We start from the raw sequence: 20,923 nt of genomic DNA on the forward strand, positions 1-20,923 counted from the left end.
TTCACTCCTTCGTTAGCATACTCCTTTGTTAGTACAGCACAGATTGTGGGAGAAACAACCCTGTGATGGTTAAATCTCAAAAGGCATCTGAGGGCTGCACTGTGGCCACACTACATGTGCCTAGAGCAGTATTCTCCCAGTCTTCCAGGTGGCTAGTTTGCTTTTGTCCTCTCTCCACTTACTTCCAAGACCTCCTCCTCAGGCTTCACATTCAACCATGAACTTCTTGCTTTTCACTGGCAAAGCTGAAGCATTGGGGGTGAATTTCTACCCACTCTCACACCGCATCTCCTCACCATCTGCCTCTGTGCTCTGGTACCCACCCTGTGCCCAGAATCCTTTTCCTTCTTGCTGACTCCGTGGTGATGTGCTCGGGCCCTTGTCTCCTCCTGCTCCTTCATCTGCAACTTTTCCTTAGTAACGAACTCTCTAGCATTCAGTAGATCTTCACTATTTTAAAGTCTTAACCCCACTTCTTTCCGTAGCTATAGCCCTGATTTTTTTTCACATTGAACGTGAAACCTAGCAAAGGTGTTGGCTATACTCCTGTCCCAATTCTTCCCGTTCCCTCTCTTTTTAAATTATTTTTGAGAGAGAGGCAGCGTGAGCAGGGGAGGGTCAGAGAGGGAGACACAGAATCTGAAGCAGGCTCCAGGCTCTGAGCTAGCTGTCAGCACAGAGCCCGACGCGGGGCTCAAACCCACGAACCATGAGATCATGACCCGAGCTGAAGTCGGACGCTTCACCAACTGAACCACCCAGGTGCCCCTCTTCCCATTCCCTCTTGAACCAGTTTCAATCAGGCCTTTCTCCCCATGGCACCTCCCCACAGGAGTCTCTGATAAGTGCCAGGATTTCCAAATTCAATGGTCCTCTCTCCATCCTTATTCCGTTTATCAGCGACATTTAACCTAACCCATCACTCCTTGCTTCTTAGATTCTCTTTAGTCCCTTACAAAACACTTTTTCCTGGTTTTTCCTCCTACCTCAGTGACCACCTTCAACTCCTTTGCTTGGTCCTCTGTATTTCCCCAGTCTCTGAATCTCCATATGTCTGAATCCTCTCCTGAACTAAAACTCTGCAGGGGAGTCTAAACTGTATCTCAAATTCAACATGTTCAAAAGAGATCTATTCTAACTTGCTCCTCTCCTGGACTTTCCATTCACTCGGGAGGATTTGACTCTTATACACTAGGTCTTGTTCCTTAACAAATCCTGAAAGTTGTAACTTCAAAATATACACAAAAGCTGCCCAAATTCTCCCTCAAAAGCTTTTTAACTGTTCACTGCTGATTTCCTGGTGCCCAGAATAGAGCCTGGCACATAGTAGATAATAAAAAAAGATTTATTGGGGGCACCTGGGTGGCTCAGTCAATTGAGCGGCTGACTTCAGCTCAGGTCATGATCTCACAGCTCATAAGTTGAAGCCCCGTATCAGGCTTAGAAGTGCAGAGAAGGGTTACCTAATCCAGTCTGGTGGGATCCTTCTGGAGGAGGTCCTTCCAATGGGGTGGATGGAAGGGTAGGGATGACCCTTGGAGATCCAGGCAGAGAGGAATCCTGATTAACTTAAATTGCTCTCTCACAAGGTTGACAACAGAAACCAATAAACAGGTTTACTAAGGTTTAAGGCAACTTGAGCATGCATAACTTACCACTAATTAGACATAACTGAATAAAAAGGTGTGCAACCCAAACGCCTCCAGGTTTCATTAATAGATGGCATTAGAAAAGACACTGTAATATTCAAATCCCTCTGAATTTTCCCCAGTTTCTGTAACAAGACCTGAAGTCCCTGCTAGGTCTCCTTCCCAACCACCCCGCCCCCAATCCTTCTAGGAGCCTTCAGGGAAGGCGTTCAGAGATAAATGTGCTCACCTGGGACTTGCTAGCTTTCTGGCATGCACCTGCAAAGTGTTTTTCCAGGAGATTCTTCATGGTCTCCTGAGTGTCACAGACTCCGTGAGCCTCCCTGCCGGGCCCCGTTACTGAGTCCTGCAGATGGACTTCAGAGTGGGGTGTAGGGATTTTCTAGGGCCCTCAGTGAGCTCCAAGTCCTGCTTTGACCAACACAGTCTACTTCTATCTAGTTCATAAGGGGGCATTTCTAAGTTGATCCCACTAAAGAAGAATTTGAACTCGTAACAGATGTTTGAAGACTATTTTCCCAGGGCCTCCCTGAGGCCAGGACTCTGTCGTGTTCCAGGGAAAAGCGGACGAGCCGTCATTGTCCTGCTCCATGTAGAACTTGGTCGCCTGGGAAACAAAGTGCTGCTGTTCAGACTCTGAATATCACAGAATTTCTTATTAACATAATTTCTGCCATCTGGCTTCCAGTTCTTTCTCCAGAGGTGTCAGGCTTGATCTGTGGGGCCGACTGGGAGTAAACACCCTACCTGTTATTCAGTTACTACTAATGGAAATTTAGTACAAGCAGAAAAGAATCCACTGAAGACTATAAGATTTTCTAGGAGGCCAGAAGCCAGGTTAGGATGCCCTGGCCTGGACAAATGCCAAGAATGACACCAAAGAACTACTCTGGTAGAAACTGCTTTGTTTCCTCTGCCAGGCATAGGCACATCGCTGGCATGTGACCTTGACCATCCCTCCCTTTGGAAACTGATTCACCTGTTGCCATTCTCCTCAGAATGGACCCCAGACGGCACTTGTTTCTCTGCAACACCTGCTTCTGATTCAAACCCTTGTTCAAGTGTGTGTAATTATCAGCGACTCTGTCCTAGCCCAGTGTCCTAGCTACAAAGGAGGTGGGCAGTTCTCCAAATACAGGAAGCATGTTCGATTGCACTGAAAAGCTCAGAAAGAGTGGGCCTCAGCTGAACTCCCAGCCAGCATCCAGCATCAACTTGCTGGCTCTGAGTAAGCCATTTAAAAGTGTGCTCCCAGATGAACACCCAGATCCTTCTCATTACCAGACTTGCTTGAATAACCTTGCTTTTCGTCTAAAATTTTTCTGTCTTTAAGTTTTGGCAAGGACAAATAGCAGCCTGTACACTGAGCTCCGCCTCCATGTTGCATGGTTCATGGAAGGCTTCTCTCTCCCTCTTCCCCCCCCCCATCAAGTTGTTTATTTTCTTTGACAATTAATGTGAATCTGGCACTTTGCACTTCCACTTTTGTTCCTTTTCCTCTGCTGCCCTCTAGGGGCCCCGTTTAGATCTTTCGTGTGCCCTGCAAAAAATTTACTGCCTGGTGGGAACTATTCTAAACGTCTCATATACACCTACTCCTTTATTCCTGGCAATTTTCTGAAGTGGGTACCACTTTTAGTCTCCTAAGAAAATAGAGCTACAAGAATCCAGTAGCTTTCCCAAAGTCCTGTATGGCCAAAGCTGGCGTTAGAACCGAGGCAGTCTTGTTCTAGATCTGCACTATCGCCCCTCTCTCCTCATGTGGCAAAGTGGATCCGTTAGGCTTCCATGTGAGGACTTGTTTATCCCCATAGCTTGTAAACATAAACTTGCTTTGCAGTGTGGGTTTTTACCTCTTGTCCGGATTATGGCACTAGCTGCCTTACTGGTTTCTCTACTTGTTAGTCTTTTCCCACCTACTAATCTATTCTCTACACAGTAAACTGAAGGATTTTTTAAATGATAAGCTCATGCATTCATTTGTCTCTTTACTTCTCTACGCAGGAAAAATAGAAGAACCAGTCTTACAAAGGGGTAGATTAATCAGCTAAGCAAATGGAGTTCAAATATGTGAACACTCTAAAACCACAATCTAAACTGGAGTCTATTGATGTGTGGTTATAACACTTAATATGCAGTGTTTATTTCTGAGTAATTTTAGTGTTTATCTTATTCACCATCACCCTTATCCTGCAAAGAAGAAAGCACATCTTCTCTATTTTCTGAGATGAAATGCTACTGGTGCTCTGGCTTGCACAGGGTTGGCACTGTTACTTAGTACAATGGTGACTCCAGGAATCTAAATGCTTTTCAAAACTTGAATGAGGTGCAGGCAGTGGAGCCCTTTAAATACAATCTGAAACAGAAAGCTCTTATGTAAAACAGATAAAGCTGCTTAAGTTGAATGGGGAATCATAAATATAGGTGGTATGTGCTTGGCCATTTGCAAAGACTTTGGAAGCATAGCAGAGAAACCCCTCTAGCTCATCTTCAGAAATTCCTGGAAAGCATGTGTAGTGAAAAGCCATTGCCAGCAATTGAGATGGGGATCAAGAAGTTGCCAGCCCCAAACCCATAATCAATAATTGTACTTGTTTCCAACATTCACAGGTCCTTCCTTTATCTCCGGGCATTCTAGTTTTCTATGGCACATGAAAGGAAAATTAAAGCAAAACATTGACATTCATGCAAAGTTACCCTTATGACCTCACCTGAGGCACTGTGGTACCTGCCACACACTACCTCCAGCTTTACTCCTTCGGTCTTCCACTCCGTGTTGAGCATTCAGAGACCTCACAGAGGTTTAAGCTCCCTTGTCTGGTGGGTGGGAATGGGAGGTATGTAAACGACCTCACACAAGTGGGTAATGTCTTTGTATAACTTCGAGGTCCAGGGCTATGGCCAGAGGATGCCAGTGAGGAGGTGGCTTCCCAAGTTGATACACCAGGGGGTCTTCTCTGGAATAAGAGCTGTGCACCTGCTGACTTGTCAGCTGCTATGTAAAAAGTGAAAAGAGTCAAGCGTGGCAGTAAGATCCTCTATAAGGGTTCTTAGATCAAAATACCGTTTCTCAAGCTCCTGCCTTTCTAGTCCCTGTTGCTGAGAGCAAAATCACCATTTTCAACTTCAGTGTGAATCTAGATCATTGGGGGAGAGGATTTTAGATGAAGATTCCCTTATGATTAACTGTATTTCATCTGCTTGTTCTTGTTTTAAAAGCCTTCCAGGGTGATTCTGATCTAAGCAGTTTTGGTGCAAGCAATACTGGCCTATGGGTTTAGCAGGGAAATTGGAATTTATTAAGTAGTACTTATATTATATCCCATATTCTTTAAATATTGGTTATTTGGATTCCTCCCAAGTTTGCTTTTGTTCAGTTTTTTTTTAAATAACATAGATAGGCTTGAGACCTGTGGGGAAAAACAAATTACTGTGATCACATTGACCCTGAGGACTGAACTATTTCTAGATCCATCTATTCTGACAGACCTAGTAATTTGTTCTTGTTCTAGCATGTAATCTATTCCAAATGCATTCACCTGCCATGCCATTTCTCCCTCTTCATTTTCTACTAGGTGATTTAAAAACCTGTAGTTATAAATCTCCTGTCTCCTAGACTAATGTCAGGGCTTCTTCCTTGTTCTGCTTTCCAGCATTGGGAAGAAAAAACTGATCTTTGTGACAATATAATCATTTCCACCTCTGACATCCCTGCTCCATGGTGACATTTGTAAAGAAATAATTTGGAAGCGGGGGGAATACACAAGTTCTAGAATTAAAGGCATGGTGGGCATGTCCAGAAAGTCTCAGAAAACTTGAAATGTTGAAGCAGCTGAAGACCAGGTCTTATGAGTGTAGTGTCAGGAGGAATTTTCAGAAGTCTTCCTGAAACAATTGTTTTCAGTGTTTCACTACATTTATGAATCTGTAGCTCATCAGTGGAAAATAGGCTTTGAGAGCTAGCTGTGAGGGTGGGCTGGGGTAGAGTGTTGGGTTATCTCCAAAGACACTTCTACTTCATTCATAAGTGTACTTCCCAGCTATTACGCTTCATTTTTCTAGACCATAGAGTTCCCAGACCCCTCCTCTGATTTAGAGGCAGTATTTAAAGGGTCACTGAGGCCTATGAAGTTCAAACAGCAGGACCTAATTGGGTACATCTCTAGAGAGGAGCTCCAATTTAGTTGTCAACATTAATAGGTAGATCCTTTCATTAAAGTCAGCCAACCAGTAGACCAGAACACCCCATAACCTAAACTTTAAAATTTCTACTTTGTGCTCAATTAAGTTTTCTTTCACCTAGTCAGGTGTGACATAGTTTCCCATTCATACCTATTTGCCAGTTGTTAGTCACATGGAGTCTTGCCGCAAGGCAAGATTGGTCCAGAAAGTTCTAAACCATTCAGTTTAGAGTTCAGCCATCAGATTTCCAGGCTTGTTTGTTTATGAATGTATTGTTGGTTCAGACCCACACAATTGGAAGAGGAGGTAGAAATGTTAATCAGCATTCAGGTTAGCAAGCTTACTAACGGGGTAGGGGTTCTAGTTGTAGGGCAGGCATAAATAATGAAGACTCCAAGCTGAGAGAAATGATACCGTTATTTAGATCTTTGAGTGCTCAAACATGCATTAATTTGAAAAATATTTAGTATGTTCTGCATGCCAGATATGATAAATGAGTAGAAATTTTAAAGATTTATAACATTGACTTAAATAACATGGATTGGAAAATGTACTTTTTGTGTCCTCTCATATGATTTACCTCTGATGGGGAAAGTCTGTAGATAGTTAGAATGGATGGCCCCAGAGTGAGACAGCTGGATACCTCCCTATTAAAGGCAGCCTTTGGCGTTTCTTTTGGGAAACTATGTAAGCAGTTGATTTCTATTCACTCTGGGATCTAGCTGCCTCTTTGCTGAATCTGGCTCAGTGGGCCAGTCATAATGTACCAATTCATAAAATTGGAATAACCGCACCTGCTTTGAAGAGTCATTGTGGAGATTAGAAATTGTTGGGCATGATAATTAGAAATATAACAGGATCCCAAATGTCCTTTCTTAGGTTGAGCTTGCTAGAAGCAGAGACAGACTCAGACCAAGTGACTTATTGAGAGAGTGCTCTTCAGGAAAATCCAGTAACCGAGAGAGGGAGGCAAAAACAACTATGAACAAATTGCTCGTCAAGGATATAGTCACAGGTGAAGTTTAGTGTTGGCCTGATGGGGTGGGGGTGGGGGGCCCTGAAGCATAAATAGTACAGTAGAATTCCTGTTATTTGAAGCAGACCAGCCTTCCATATTTCAAACAGTCCACCATTGGCTGATGAGGAGTTGTGGGGGCAGGGGGCGGTTGTTTTGGTGGTCGGGTAGCCTCCCAGGCATATGTAAGTAAGGTGACTTTTGTCAGCCAAGGGCGATTCTCATGTACTTCTAACTTCTCCTCAAATGGAAACTCATGTCCTCGAGGACCTCATTCTATCCTTAGTACTTCCTCCTCTGGTGTCCAGTTAGGAGGTATCTTTGTGCCCCCCCCCCCTTAGAGTATTGAGTGTGTGAAACAGAAGCAGTGTGCTTCAAGATTCTAGCACAGTGTGAGGCAGATAGGGGATCTATAGATGCCAGCTTTTCTTTTGTAACCTTTTGTCCCTAGAACTGTCTCTCATTGTAGATCATCATTGCTAAAGGAGCCTCCTTTCAAGTCAAGCCAGAGCTTAAAAAGAAAAAGACTAATCAAAGCAACTGGCATATGGTACATGCAGATAAGTGGGTACATCCTTCCCTTTAATTAGCTTTGTTTCAGGATCATTTGTGTTTTGAACTTGCTTACATTGTAGAAGAACTTATTTTAGTTATGGACATCAATAATAATCACCATAAATACTAAGATCCAAATGGATTTAGAATTGTAATCATTTGGGGGGAACATATTTACAGAAAAGTGCCAAATATTATCCTTTAAAAACCTTTAACCGATTTTATCTCTGATTCTTCTAAAACCCATATAGTAGACCCTATCACCCAATTGGTACTTAAACATCTGAAAAAATATTTTTTTTTAATGTTCTTGATAGAGAGACTGAGCATGAGTATGGGAGGGGCAGAGAGAGAGAGGGGGAGACACAGAATCTGAAGCAGGCCCTGAAATGTCAGCCCAGAATCCAACGCAGGACTCGAACCCACAAACTGCGAGATCATGACCTGAGCTGAAGTTGGACGCTTAACCAACTGAGCCACCCAGGCACCCCCTAATTCTTCTTTACTTTTAAAAGACAGTCTTAAGGGTAAGGACTTCCTACGGTATCTCTTGACCATCGCATGCCTTCTGGCCCAGTCCTTAGTTAATTGTCAGAAGCAAAGTGCTTGATTAATACTTGTTATCTTGATCAAGTAGATTAGTGGGCAAATTAAGACATCCGTAATCAACTGAAAATAATCCCTTTTAAAAAGAAACCACATGAAAAATTTCTTTAAAAATTTTGTGCCAGAAATTTAGCAATAACTAGTAATTTTAAATGCTCCTATTTTTTTGCCTAGTACTTCTGCTTTTATGAATATATCCTTAAATTTGGAACCAATCCCTGTGTCCATTAAAAGAATTAAACTGTTACATCCAAAGGCCATTAAACAAGAACCAGATAGATGTATATTGATGAGAAAAGTCCAAGATGCAAATGAGAAAAATCACATATGTATACTTTTTATATATACACACATATATATACATGATCTATATAGAAATCTTTTTTTTACAACTAGTTTATTGTCAAATTAGTTTCCACATAACACTCAGTGCTCATCCCCAAAGTGCCCTCCTCCTATATAGAAATCTTTTGCATTTAGTTGTGAGGTAGAGATTAAACAAACTTTTTCTTTCAGATGAATCGACAATCCTAAAACTTTGTTAAATAGATTAGTATTTTCAATTTTGTTAGGAAAATTCAATTTTGCCCTATATCAAGTTACCATAGATAACTGGATCTTTTTTTCTGTATGCTAGTAATTTGTCTCTTCAATTGTATCACTGTAATCTGATCACAGTACCTTTGAGACGGTCTTAATAGCTATATAGCATGTATCTCCCCCTGCCTGGCTCTGTTTTCTTTATAAAACCTTCTTCATAAAAATTTACAGGCAATGTCCTACACTTATTTTTATATTAACTTACAACTTTTATCTGGTTTTTTAAAAACCAAAAATATTTTAGTGTGATCTAAATCTCATTAAAACGAATTTGGGCACAACTGACAACTTTACAACACTGTCTTTCTGTTCACTGTCTTTCAGTATAATTGTAGAGTTTCCTATCCTCCTTCCTATTTGGTGGGGGGATAGGCTATTTCTCCTTTTATTTTCTAACTGGTTAATGCTCCTATAAAGAAAAGTCTTGATTTTCATTTATCTTATATCAAGCCACTTAATCAAGTGGCTTAAAATCAAGTGGCTTAAAATATATATATTCTAGTGTTGGTTCTTCAGCTTTGTTGGAAAATTTTTGTGGTTTCTTTTAACGCTTTAACCCTGAGTTAGATGCAGAAAGGATCTAGTAAATGAAAAACCTTCCTGCAATCAAGTTCAAATTAGTTTCACTCCTCCTTCATTAATCACCATTCCTAAAGCATGTTTCCAACCTCTGAGGTAGGAAAGGAAAGCAACGCATAAGCACTTGTGGGACCAGGTCCTCCTGCTCTCTCTGTCTAGGACAGCATGATCACCAACCTCCTGAAGTGGAAACTCCCATGGTCAGCGGAGGAAATATCTAGCAGCTGATGCATGAGGACCCACTGGCAAGTTCTGTGTATCAGGTGGATAGAAGCCAAGGAAGGTAGGTTTATTTCAGTTTTATAGGATGGATTTGCATGGTCAGATTAAGTTCCTGGGAGGCCAGCCTCAACCATCCCCACTACCCTCTCTCCTAGGTTATAATGAGGGTTCCAGTGGCCTGGTCGTAATGGTTCTATAGTCTACAAAACAGCTTTACAAGACTGTAGTCTAAATAGGTTTTACAAAAAGACAAATGTAAATTATTCAGCATAGCTGGTTCAACAATTCTGTGAGCTAATTTTAAAAGGACCTTGATTTATTTCTTACATGTGTTATGCAAGGTGGAGGGACATGAGGAAACTCATTAATGATTTTTAGCTCGAGGAATGAACTACCACGTGGAGTTTTTTGTGATCTTTCATGACCGTTCTCTTGCCCTAACCTGTGCTGAACTTCTTGGCCCTCTGTCCCATCAGCACATTGTACTTCCCATCTATCATTTTATCTGTCCACCTTGTGGATTTCAGCGAGCTGTCAAGAATAGCTCTCAAAGCGCACTGCCAATAAACTATGTAGAAGTGATCTTCTAAGTATTTAAAACTGTATTGAAATGAACTCAAATGCCTCTGTCAACTTCTTATCATCTATTTCTCTTTAAAAAAAAATTTCTGAAGCACTCCCACACATGCGCTCTTCTAGGCAAAGCTCCTAGCAATTCAGTCACAGTGTTCCCAGCCTAGAATTCTACAGCACAAATCTCGGTGGAATATACACGTTTCAGTTATTTGTATGTTCTTTTCTAAAATGCCTATTTTGACTCAAAATGGCTATATAGCAACACCCATTTTATTATTAAGCACTTTGAGCTGATAGATCACTCATAGTTCTCTACCCTGCTGCCTCAGCAGGTGCTGATAGATGAAGTCACCCTTCCTTACTGAGAGGTCCTGTTGCTCACAAGCAGACAGTGAGGATTCGGAAACTTGCTTGCCCAATGTATGGGATTCTATTTTTGCCTCAATTTGGAGAAAATATCTATAATAAGAAATACGTGTCCCTTTTATTTAATTTTAAAAGTAATACATCACTATAAGACATTTAAAAAAAACCCCAAAAGATAAAAGTAATGACAGCCCCGTAACCCAAACACAAAGAATCTCCACTATAACATCTCTGTCTGTTTTTAATATTATTACAAGAATCCTATTCATATGAGCAAAACAATATTTGTTTTAGTTTGTTTCTATTAGATTGTAGATGTTTATTGATTAGTTATAATTAGTAAATACTATTGTTTTTAACTTCCCTTATGTTAATGTTTGCATTAACTAAATATTCCCTAATGTTTAGTTAATTTTGCATTTATTTGAATTCCCCCCTTTTTATTCTGTGAAGTTTTTGGTCAAGTTAATCCAAGCTCATAATACAGTAAGCTGTTAATGTTTTTAATATTTTCAGCAGTCTATCACAATTTGATACTAGTCTAATGATTTTTTTGGTTTATGTACTGAAGTTTTACATTTTCATATAGTATAATCTTTCCTTTTTTCCTTCTTTCATCATTTCTAAGCTTAGTAAATCCTTTTGCCTCTAGATGTTTGATATATATTCACTTTAATTTTTTTCGACCAATTTGTTTGATTTTTTTCATGTCTACTTCTTAATTTATCTAAAATTTATTTTGGTGTGTGACAGGAAATGAATTTCTAAATAGACTTTTTTCCCCCAAATTGTTAACTGAGCACTCAAATGACACTTATTGACTAAAACTTCACTTTCTCATTGATGTTGGCCCCTTTATTGAATACTAGGGTGCTATTATATAATAGGTTCTAGTTTTAGGCTGTACAGTTTTTAACCTAGTAATGCATATATATTTCAGATGCTATAGAACATATCATAATAGATGACAGGATTCGTCCATTCTTAGTTTTTTTACTCGTTCTTCTCTAATGTGTATTACTTTCCTAATTTATTTTAGCATAATTTAGTGTGTGTGTATGTGTGTGTTGAAAAATTGAGGGGAATTATTTAGAACATATAAACTTCTTTTGGAAGAACTGGTGTCTTTATAGGAAGAAAACCTTCTTTAATCTTTCAGGTTCAACCAATAGCCGTAATATATGCTGGCACTTTATCAGAGTACAGTGAAGGGTTTAGAAATGGAAAATGCAAGTGGGTTGATTAATATGGTAAATAACTGGTTAGCACAACCACCTGGACACTTTGGTCAGGCTCCACAGTGAGATCCTATTGTGTCATTATTATCACCATCATAATTTCATAATAAACAGAAAGTGATCATATTTTTAGCCACAGTCATAAGGTCAACAGGTTACAATTATTGGTTAGGTGCTAGATACTGGGAGTACCAAAAGGCAGAAAACTTCTTCATTGTGGTAGAAGGCTAACTGTGCTTTTATACTTCTAGGCTTTGTTCCTTCTGTCATTGTTTCTGTTTCTCCCTTTCATAAACTGTTTCCAGTCCCTCAAGATCCCAGTCATGCATCACGCTCTGTTGATCTTGAAAGACCCTGCCAAGGGCACCTGGGTGGCTCAGTCAGTTAAGCCTCCGACTTCAGCTCCAGTCATGATCTCACGGTTCATGGGTTCGATTCCCGCGTCAGGCTCTGTGCTGACAGCTAGCTCAGAGCCTGGAGCCTGTTTCAGATTCTGTGTCTCCCTCTCTCTCTGACCCTCCCCTGCTCACGCTGTCTCTCTCTCTCTCTCTCTCTCTCTCTCTCTCTCTCTCTCTCAGAAATAAATAAAACATAAAAAAAGACCCTGCCAGTTAGTCACTTCCTTCTCTTCAACCCCAAGTACTTGTTTTTATTTCTCTGATCAGCTTGTCTTTTGAGTTGTAGCTATTTGCATATGCTTTCTATCCTTCACTAAATTGAAGTCCTTGAGTATGGGAATCTACATTTACATCGCTGAGTGTTATGTATTGAGGATAGACTTCAGTGAGTGTTTACCGAATGGGTATATGAATGAATAAAAGAAAAACATTTCTATTTCACAAACATTTCTATCGGAAAAACATTGAAATAAAAATTTCTCGGAAAGTTTTGATACATCTCAAACATTCCGAAGCCATTTAATAGAACGTGGTGAAAACTCAAATATTAAAAACTGGTTATATGTGTATATGTGTTTTGTAGGCAGAATTTCCTCCTAAGATTTCAATATGACATATGTGGGTTAGTTGGCTCATCACTTTTGTTTTCCAAATAATTCTTAGCTTTAGAAAATAGCACTATAAAGCACAAAGCAGCCAATCGGTAAACTTTGTGAGCTGGACCGAAATGTCATCGCCAAACTGGACTTTCCCAGGTGGAAGGCCCATGTGCTAAATAGAAACTGCAGCATCTACCTCTGAAAAACATTTATGTGTCAGCAGAATTGACTTTATGTGTGGATGTGAAGGTAAATACTTCCTCTAAAAGAAAATCTTCCTGTCCGCCTGTAAAGAAGCCAGATCCTCTCGCCATTGGTTTGTTCTTTTAAGAGTGTTAAAATGAATTAAATCATTATGATGTAAAGTATAATACATATAGGCATGTATTGGATTATATGCATTTTTAAACCACTTGGTACCAATGGCCATCCCACCCTCAAATGTATCTGTTAAAAATTTTCTATTGTGTATTCCATATTCACAACCTTGCCCATAAACACAATCCTAATTCCAGTCTCTCCTCAACATGAGCTTGTTAACCACTGGTGCTTCACGTCTTGGACTTGATCTCTGGTTCCATTTACCTGGTCATAGCCTTGGCCCCAGTAGTGGATGGGGCTTCTTCTGGATTACTTTGGCACAAGTGGGAATTAAACCCTACAAGGGGGCTCTGATAGCATCAGTCAGGGTAACAATGACTGCAGGTGGGTGGTTCAAGGGAGTCCAGCTCTTTGGGAAAATATTAAATCTTTTTTTTTTTCACAAATAGTTTATTGTCAAATTGGTTTCCATATAACACCCAGTGCTCATCCCCACAAGTGCCCTCCTCCATGCCCATCTTCCCCCTCCCCCCCACATCCATCAGTCCTCAGTTTGTTTCTCAGCATTCAAGAGTCTCTCATGGTTTGCCTCTCTCCCTTTTCCCCACCATTTCCCTCCTTCTCCCCCATGGTCCTCAGTTAAGTTCCTCCTAATCCACCTATACGTGCAAACATATATTTGTCCTCCTTTGTCTGACTTATTTCGCTAAGCATAACACTCTCAAGGGCCATCCATGTTGCTACACATGGCCAGATTTCATGGTTTCTCATTGCCATGTATAGATAAACCACATCTTCTTGATCCATTTGTCCATTGATGGACACTTAGGCTGGGAAAATATTAAATCTGTGTATCTCTGGTATTAAGTCAGAACCAAGCACATCACATTAAGGACTGCCATATTATTCTAGGGTCCCGTCATTTGGCATGATGTTTTGTTTCTGACAATGAATGATGAGCTCCATTGTACTTCAGTATACATCCAAGCAGGGTTCCCTGCATTCTTCTGAGAGCCCTCCCCACCAAAATGTATTTTAGCAAAAACACTTATTTGTTAGAAGTCTGTATAGGGAAGCTTGTCAGAAATGGCAAACTAGGGGGGCACCTGGGTGGCTCAGTCAGTTAAGCAACTGACTCTTGATTTCAGCTCTAGTCATGATGTCATAGTTTGTAGGTTTGAGCTCTGCATTGGACTCAGCGCTGTCAATGTAGAGCCTGCTTGGAATTTTCTCTATCCAGCTCTCTGCCCCTGCCGTGCTCATGCTCCCTCACTTGCTTGCACTTACGTGCGCTCTCTCTCTCTCTCTCTCTCTCTCCCTCTCTCTCAAATAAAAGAAATGGCACACTAGGAAAATGACTTATTGCAATACCAATTAATATTGGTTTATTTATAATTTACAAGTACTTTGATTTATGTATTAATTAGCCTCCCTGATTCTAACCTTTCTCTATTAAAATATGTTCTCAACAAAATAGACTGTTAAAACACAGTCAAATGATGGCATATCACTCCTCTGCTCAAGCCTCTGCAATGGCTTCCCAGGTACCTCTTGCTGGTACTGAAAATCTACATTCTTAAGGTTGAGAATCTCTCTGTGATATTTACTCTCCTCCCCAAATCTTCTTTGTCTGCCTATAAAAGGGTTTAAGATGGTCCCCATTAGTACTGCCTGTTTAGTTCAGGGTTATTGGAACAATCAAGTCAGATGATCTGGAACATGTTCTATCTCTTTACTGTTCAGATTTCTTCCCACTTCCCTAGCTCCCAGCTCATTCAGTCTAGCCACACCGGTCTCTTTGCTCTTTTTCCAGCACCACACTTCTGGGATAAACCCCACCTGGTCCTGGGCTGTGGTCCTTTTTCTATGTTGTCACATTCAACTTGCTAAAGTTTTGTTAACTTTTTTCATCTATGCTCTTGAGAGAGACTGGTCTTTAGTTTTTGTGACTATCTTTGTCTGATTTTGGTGTTAGACTCCTGCTAGTCTCAAAAAATGACTTGGAAAGTATTCCCTCCTCTTTAGTTTTCTAGAAGAGCTTGTTTAAATATTCTGTCTTGATTAAGTGCTTGGTAAAATTCACCAGTGAATTTTTATTGCGGAAAGGATTTTCATTCAATTTCTTTAACAGATTGCAGTTAAAAGTAGATTTAACTTTTAATCTATTCTTAATAGATACAGGACTATTCAAAATCTAATTCTTCTTCCTGAATGAGCTGTGGTAGCTCATGCTCTTCAATAAAGTTGTGCATTTTACTAAGGTGGTTGAGTTTATTGGCATAAAGTTGTTCATAACATTTCTTTATTCCTCTAATATTAGAATTTGTACTGTCACTTTTCATTCTCGATGTTAGTAGCTTATGTCTTTACTCTTTTTATGGTCTATCTTCTGAGAGGCTTATCAGTTTCACTGACTTTTCTCAAGAACACATACTTTATTTAATTGACTTTTCTCTATTTTTCTGTTTTTTTTTTTTTGTTTGTTATTTTATTTCTAGGAGAGAGAGAGAGTGTGAGCAGGGGAGGGCCAGAGAGAGAGAGAGAGGGAGTCACAGACTGAAACAGGCTCCAGGCTCCAAGCTGGCAGTCAGCACAGAGCCCGACGCGGGGCTTGAACCCACGAACCGCGAGATCATGACCTAAGCGAAAGTCGGACGCTTAACCGACTAAGCCACCCAGGTGCCCCTATTTTCCTGTTTTCTATTTCGTTGCTTTTTACTCTAATCTTTATCATTTACTTTCCTTATTTTGGGTTTTATTTTCTCTTTTTCAGTTTCTTAAGGTAGAAGCTGAAATCCTTAACTTCAAACATATGTCCTTTTCTAATATAGGTGTTTTATTCCTATAAATTTAACTGAATCTTATAAATTTTGGTATTCTGTATCTTCAATTTCATTCAGTTTCAAATACTTTTTAAATTCCATTTTGATTTCTTCTTTGATCTGTGGGTTGTTTTAAAGTGTTTTTAGTTTCCAAATACTTAAGGGTTATCCAGAGATGTTTTTTGTTATTTTTATTTACTAAATTTAATTTAATTCAATGTAATTTAAGAGCATAATTTATAGGATTTGAGTTCCTTTAAATTTACTGAGACTTATTACCCAGAATATGGCCTTGAAAACTAAGAGACCTGTTCTTGTCTCAGGGCTTTGCAATTGTTGTATCCTTAGACTATAACGTTCTTCCCTCGCCCCAGATAGACACATGGCTAGTTGCCTCAACCCCCCTTGCATGTCTGTTCAAATGCAGTCCTCTTTGTGAGGCCTTTTCTGATGACCAAATACAAAATATGCATATGCATTACACCAGATAACTCTTCACCCTTCTTTGTTGATTTAGTTCTATTGTACTGTGGGGGGTGTGTGTGTGTATTTAGCTAAAGGTCTTTCTTTTACTAGAGCATAAATCCCATGGAGGCTGAAATCTTTGTCAATTTTTACTAATTTATTCCCAGCACCTGAGATAGTGACAAGAACATAGTAGGTGCTTTATAAATATTAAATGAATTTGATTAAAAATAGAAACCTGTAAGATAGGGCTGATCTTATTTATTACCACCATTTTATCAGCGTAGTTATCAACTAGTAAAATCAAGACTCTGTGCTTTCTGACTTCTGTAACAATTCTTGCCACTTAATGCTAGGTGCTTTGTAGCTAGGCGATGTGCCAGGCACTGTGCTGGAGTCCAGGGATTCCAAAATAAAGAAGCACAGCTCTGGACTTTGAAAGGGCTGGAGCTCAAGCTTCATGATGAGAGTAACGAGGTAAACCTGAAAGATAGGAGGGCTTTCTACACCATGCAAAATATTTGGATTTTACCCAGAGGGCAAAAATAAGTCACTGAAAGGCTTGAGAAAGGAAGTGGCATGACAGATTTTCAAAGTAGAATGATTTATATTGCATAAGTTATTTTCACTCAACTAATATTTGCTGAGTGTTTATTTTGGCACCTAGGACTGTTCTCAGTGCTGATAGTACAGCAGAGAGCAAAAATCCATGAAGCTAGTCTAGTAGAAAAGACTAACCATAAACAATAATCAAATAAAACTAAAGTGTAGTTTATATTATGTAGTGGTGAATGCTCTGAAGGAAAATAAAGGAAGGTAGGGAGTCCAGAGAATGGAGGTATATTTTAAATAGGGAGGCCAGGCAATGTTTTATGAAGAAAGTCACATTTGAGTGTATACACACACACACACACACACACACACACACACACACATATAAAATGGGTGAGACTGTTCTACAGAATTCTAGGCAGAAGGAGTAGGACCAGCATGTACGTTGGTTAGGACACAGAATTGAACCTTGCTTTAAGAAAATCGAGGAGGCCAGAGTGACTGGAGGTAAGTGAAAGGCAGGACAGAGATATGCAGTAAAGACAGAGAGGTAAGCAGGGATAGATGATGGTGGATCATAAACTATAGTGGGGTTTTAAGTGTCATGAGAAGCCTTTTGGGTGTCCCAATTGGGGAGGCAATAATCTAACTTCCTTTTAAAGATCCCTTTGGTAGATATATGGAAAATAGACTGTGGCAGAGCAATAAAGGAAGCAATAAAACTAGCTAGGAGACTATTGCAGTAGAGCAGGCATGAGATCACGTTTGACCCTGGAGTCTGTAGAGGAGGTGGTAGGATGTGGAATATGGGAGTTGACATAACTTGCTGATGGGTTGGATGTGGAGTGTGAGGGAAAGAGGTATCCTGTGTGATTCCTCAGGTTTTCGCCAGAGCAATTGGTCAATGGTGGAGCCATTTCCTGAAATGGAGGAAGACTAGAGAAGGATTAGTCACAGGCTGAATTGTCTTTCCCAAATCCCACTTTCTATGTTGAAACCCAAATCCCCAAGGTGACTGTCTTTGGAGACCAAGCCTTTAAGGGGGAAGTTAACATTAAATGGAGTGAAAAAAAGTAGGGTTGTAATCCAACAGAGCTTGTGTCTTTAAGAAGAAGAAAACAGGGATGGGTATACATACAGAAAAGGCATGTGAGGACACAGCAAAAAGGTCCTCATTTGCAAGCCAAGGAGAGAGGATCCCAGGAGAAACCAAGCATGCTGGCACCTTGATCTCAGACTTCTAGCCTCCAGAACTGTAAGAAAACAAATTTCTGTTTATGCCTCCCAGCCTGTGGTATTTCATTGTGGCAGCAATACTACCCTAGTAAACCTAGCAAACTAATAGAGAAATGAAGAGAGTGGGGGAAAAAAATCAAGTTCTCTATTAGACTTGTTGAGTTTGAAATGCCTGTTAGACTCCCTAGCAGAGAGGCCAAGTAGGCAGGCAGGTGGGTATATAAGCTCCGGGAACAGATGGAAGCTGGAGATCTATTGGAAAGGTTTTAGCATAAGCACGATAATGTTATTGGGAGAACACATATTCCCCAGTTTCTGTGTTCCTAGGAGGAACCTCCTCAGTCTTCCAGTCCTGACTTCACTGTTCTCTTAATCCCCCTCCCGGAAAGAGAGACTACATAAATGATTGGTGAGTTTGGGAGAAAGAACCAAGTTTCATTAATTTTCTTGTATCTGTTTGGGATGTCTGCCTTCAGAGAATATAAATTTTCTAATCTTCCATGATGGGAGTTTAAGACTCAGTTTGTGTTGGGAGATGCCTGTGGTTATCCAAGTATTTCTGTGATTGAATAAGAGAGTCAGCAAGATAGTAGCAAGTCTAGTTACTCTGACTCAAGGGAGAAAATTGTTTCACAGAGTTCCAGGCAGAATGACAAGGGCCACCACATGCAATGGTTGTGACACAGAATTGAGCCTTGCCTGCTTTATATTCTGCAACATAAATATTTCAAAAACCAGTAATAGAGGTGACATTATGATCTCTCTTTGACTCTGTATATACTATGAAATTTATTGTGAACTTTAGGGTTCACTAGATAAGGTTATCTATCTAATAGATAGCATACCAATAGAGAAAATCATAGAGTCAAACATAGAAACATGGGGCTTTCCAATAGTAAGATGGTGGCAGAGGGAGGGGAATCACTAAAGGAGATTGAAAATTAAGGCTAGAAGAAATGAGGAGAGTGTAATGATTGGAAACCAAGTGAAGAAAATATTTTGAGGAAGGGACAGTCATCTGTTTCAAAAGCTGTTGGTAGGTTGACCTACATGAGGGTTTTAAAAAATTAGTGGTAGGACTATCTCTTCTTTCTGGTTAATTTTGTGAAGAGAGAAAAGCCATAAGTCCAGCTGGCTTTAGTGGAGGCAGGACATCAGCACAACCTCCCACACTCAATCACTTAAACATCTCCCTCATGAAGGGTGACCAGTTGTCTTAGTTTGCAGACTGGAGACTGAACAGTCTTTTTGAGATGCAGGACTTTTTCAGTGCTAAAATAGGAAACGTCTAAGGCAAACTAGAATGAGTTAGTTATCCTGTCTTCAAGGAACACCCCCTACAGACCCACACTTACACACACAAGCACTAACAATCCCACATAATCATAATCCTACCACTATGACTAATTACCTTGTACCTCTCAAGGTAAGCTACTCCACTGACCATGTATATTCATCTTAGTAGTGATGTAGACCTGGATTGGGGGAAAAGAAAAAGGAAAAGGAGAATGACCCATTCAATCACCGGTAAAGAGACTAACATAACAACAAGCCTACTTGAAGTTGTATAAGATAGAAACCGTGATCTCCTGATGTAAGGCAATGGTAGTGAGATGGATGAGAGTAAAATTCCATAGAATGTGGCTTCTCAAATGTGGGAGAGTTTTTGTTGGGCATGTAAGTGGTAATCACTTGACAAAGTAGGCAATATGAGATTTGTGAGAGAAGAACAATGGTTTTTATTGTGAACACAAAAGGCTTGGAGTGCTTGGGGGTCAGGGGAGAGTATAGTACAGCACAGTAGTTTTTAAGGGCATGGACTTGAGCCTTCCTGCCTGGATTCAAATCCTAGCTCCTCCCCCATGATGAGCTCTGTGACTTTGAGTAGACTTAATCTACTGAACCTCATCTTTCTCATATATAAAATGAGCAGAATAATGGTGGTTCTGCCTGATAAGGTTTCTGTAAGGAACAGTTTCTAACACCTAGTAAATGATAGCTACTCTTCATGGACCAGAGGAGCTGTATTTATGGGAACAGGGCTAATTAGAAAAAACTGAGTTGGAAATGCACTAATATGGACACTGAGAATTGAAATGCCCAAAAGAGCATATGAACCGAAAAGGTGGGAGATTGAAAAGTGTGTGTGTGTGTGTGTGTGTGTGTGTGTGTATAGGAGGAGGAGGAGTTAATAGTGGAAGGGCAGTTAGACAATATATAAAACTTGTGATTGTTAAAAAGATAGTATGTTGTATCGTGGTGCTAGAAGAGGTATTGTTTCTTGTCTCAATTTTCATTGGAGTTTTCATCAGTTACTTGTTTCTTCAAAGCAAACCTTGCCAAAACTTTAAAAAATATTTTTTTAATGCTCAAAAATTGCTGTGTTTTAATGGTTTGGGCAGGGTTCAGCTGAGCAATTCTTTTGCTGGTCTTCCTGGTGTCACCAATTTGGCTGTAGTCCTAGGGCAGCATGACTGAGGCTGGAGAGCCTGCCTCACATGTCTGGAGGTCAGGGCTACCTGTAGGCTTGGAGTCTTATCCTCATGGAGGCTGGCCCAGGCTTTCTTAGGTGGTAGTCTCAGGGCAGCAAGAGGCTGAGAGAAAAGGCTGAAAGGCCTTTTAAAGCCAAGACTCTGAAGTCATTTGGTGCCCCTTCTGCTTAATTAAGTCACAGGGCCGGCTTCTATTCTAGGGGAGGGGAAATAGACTCTGTCTTAGTGGAAGTAATGAAAAAGCTACATTGCACAAGAATTGGAAGAATCGTTGAAGCCAACTTTGTAAACTGTCAAACAATGGGCTGATGTGACATTTATCATATCATTATTGGAGGCCTACCAAACAGGACCTCAGATGCGTAACAATCTCCCTATCCCCAGTTTTGCCCAGAATAAGGCCTATGCATCATCCACGAGGGTAAGTGATGAGTAAGGAAAGAGTAAGAA

The 20,923-nt window shown here is 40.3% G+C and overlaps 1 long non-coding RNA gene across 3 annotated transcripts in view; it reads right to left on the reverse strand.

The window, feature by feature from the left end:
* Nucleotides 1-20,923, reverse strand: part of LOC144240821 (uncharacterized) — a 67,825-nt gene that overhangs the window by 12,343 nt on the left and 34,559 nt on the right. For 2 of the 3 annotated variants that reach the window (XR_013337859.1, XR_013337860.1), the window contains exon 3: nt 4,361-4,644. This is a non-coding gene — a long non-coding RNA (uncharacterized LOC144240821). The remainder of the gene's footprint in view (nt 1-4,360; nt 4,645-20,923) is intronic. The other variant, XR_013337861.1, reaches the window with a different exon arrangement.

The sequence above is a fragment of the Crocuta crocuta genome, unplaced genomic scaffold, assembly GCF_008692635.1.
Source record: "Crocuta crocuta isolate KB4526 unplaced genomic scaffold, BGI_CrCroc_1.0 scaffold97, whole genome shotgun sequence".
Lineage (NCBI taxonomy): Eukaryota > Metazoa > Chordata > Mammalia > Carnivora > Hyaenidae > Crocuta > Crocuta crocuta.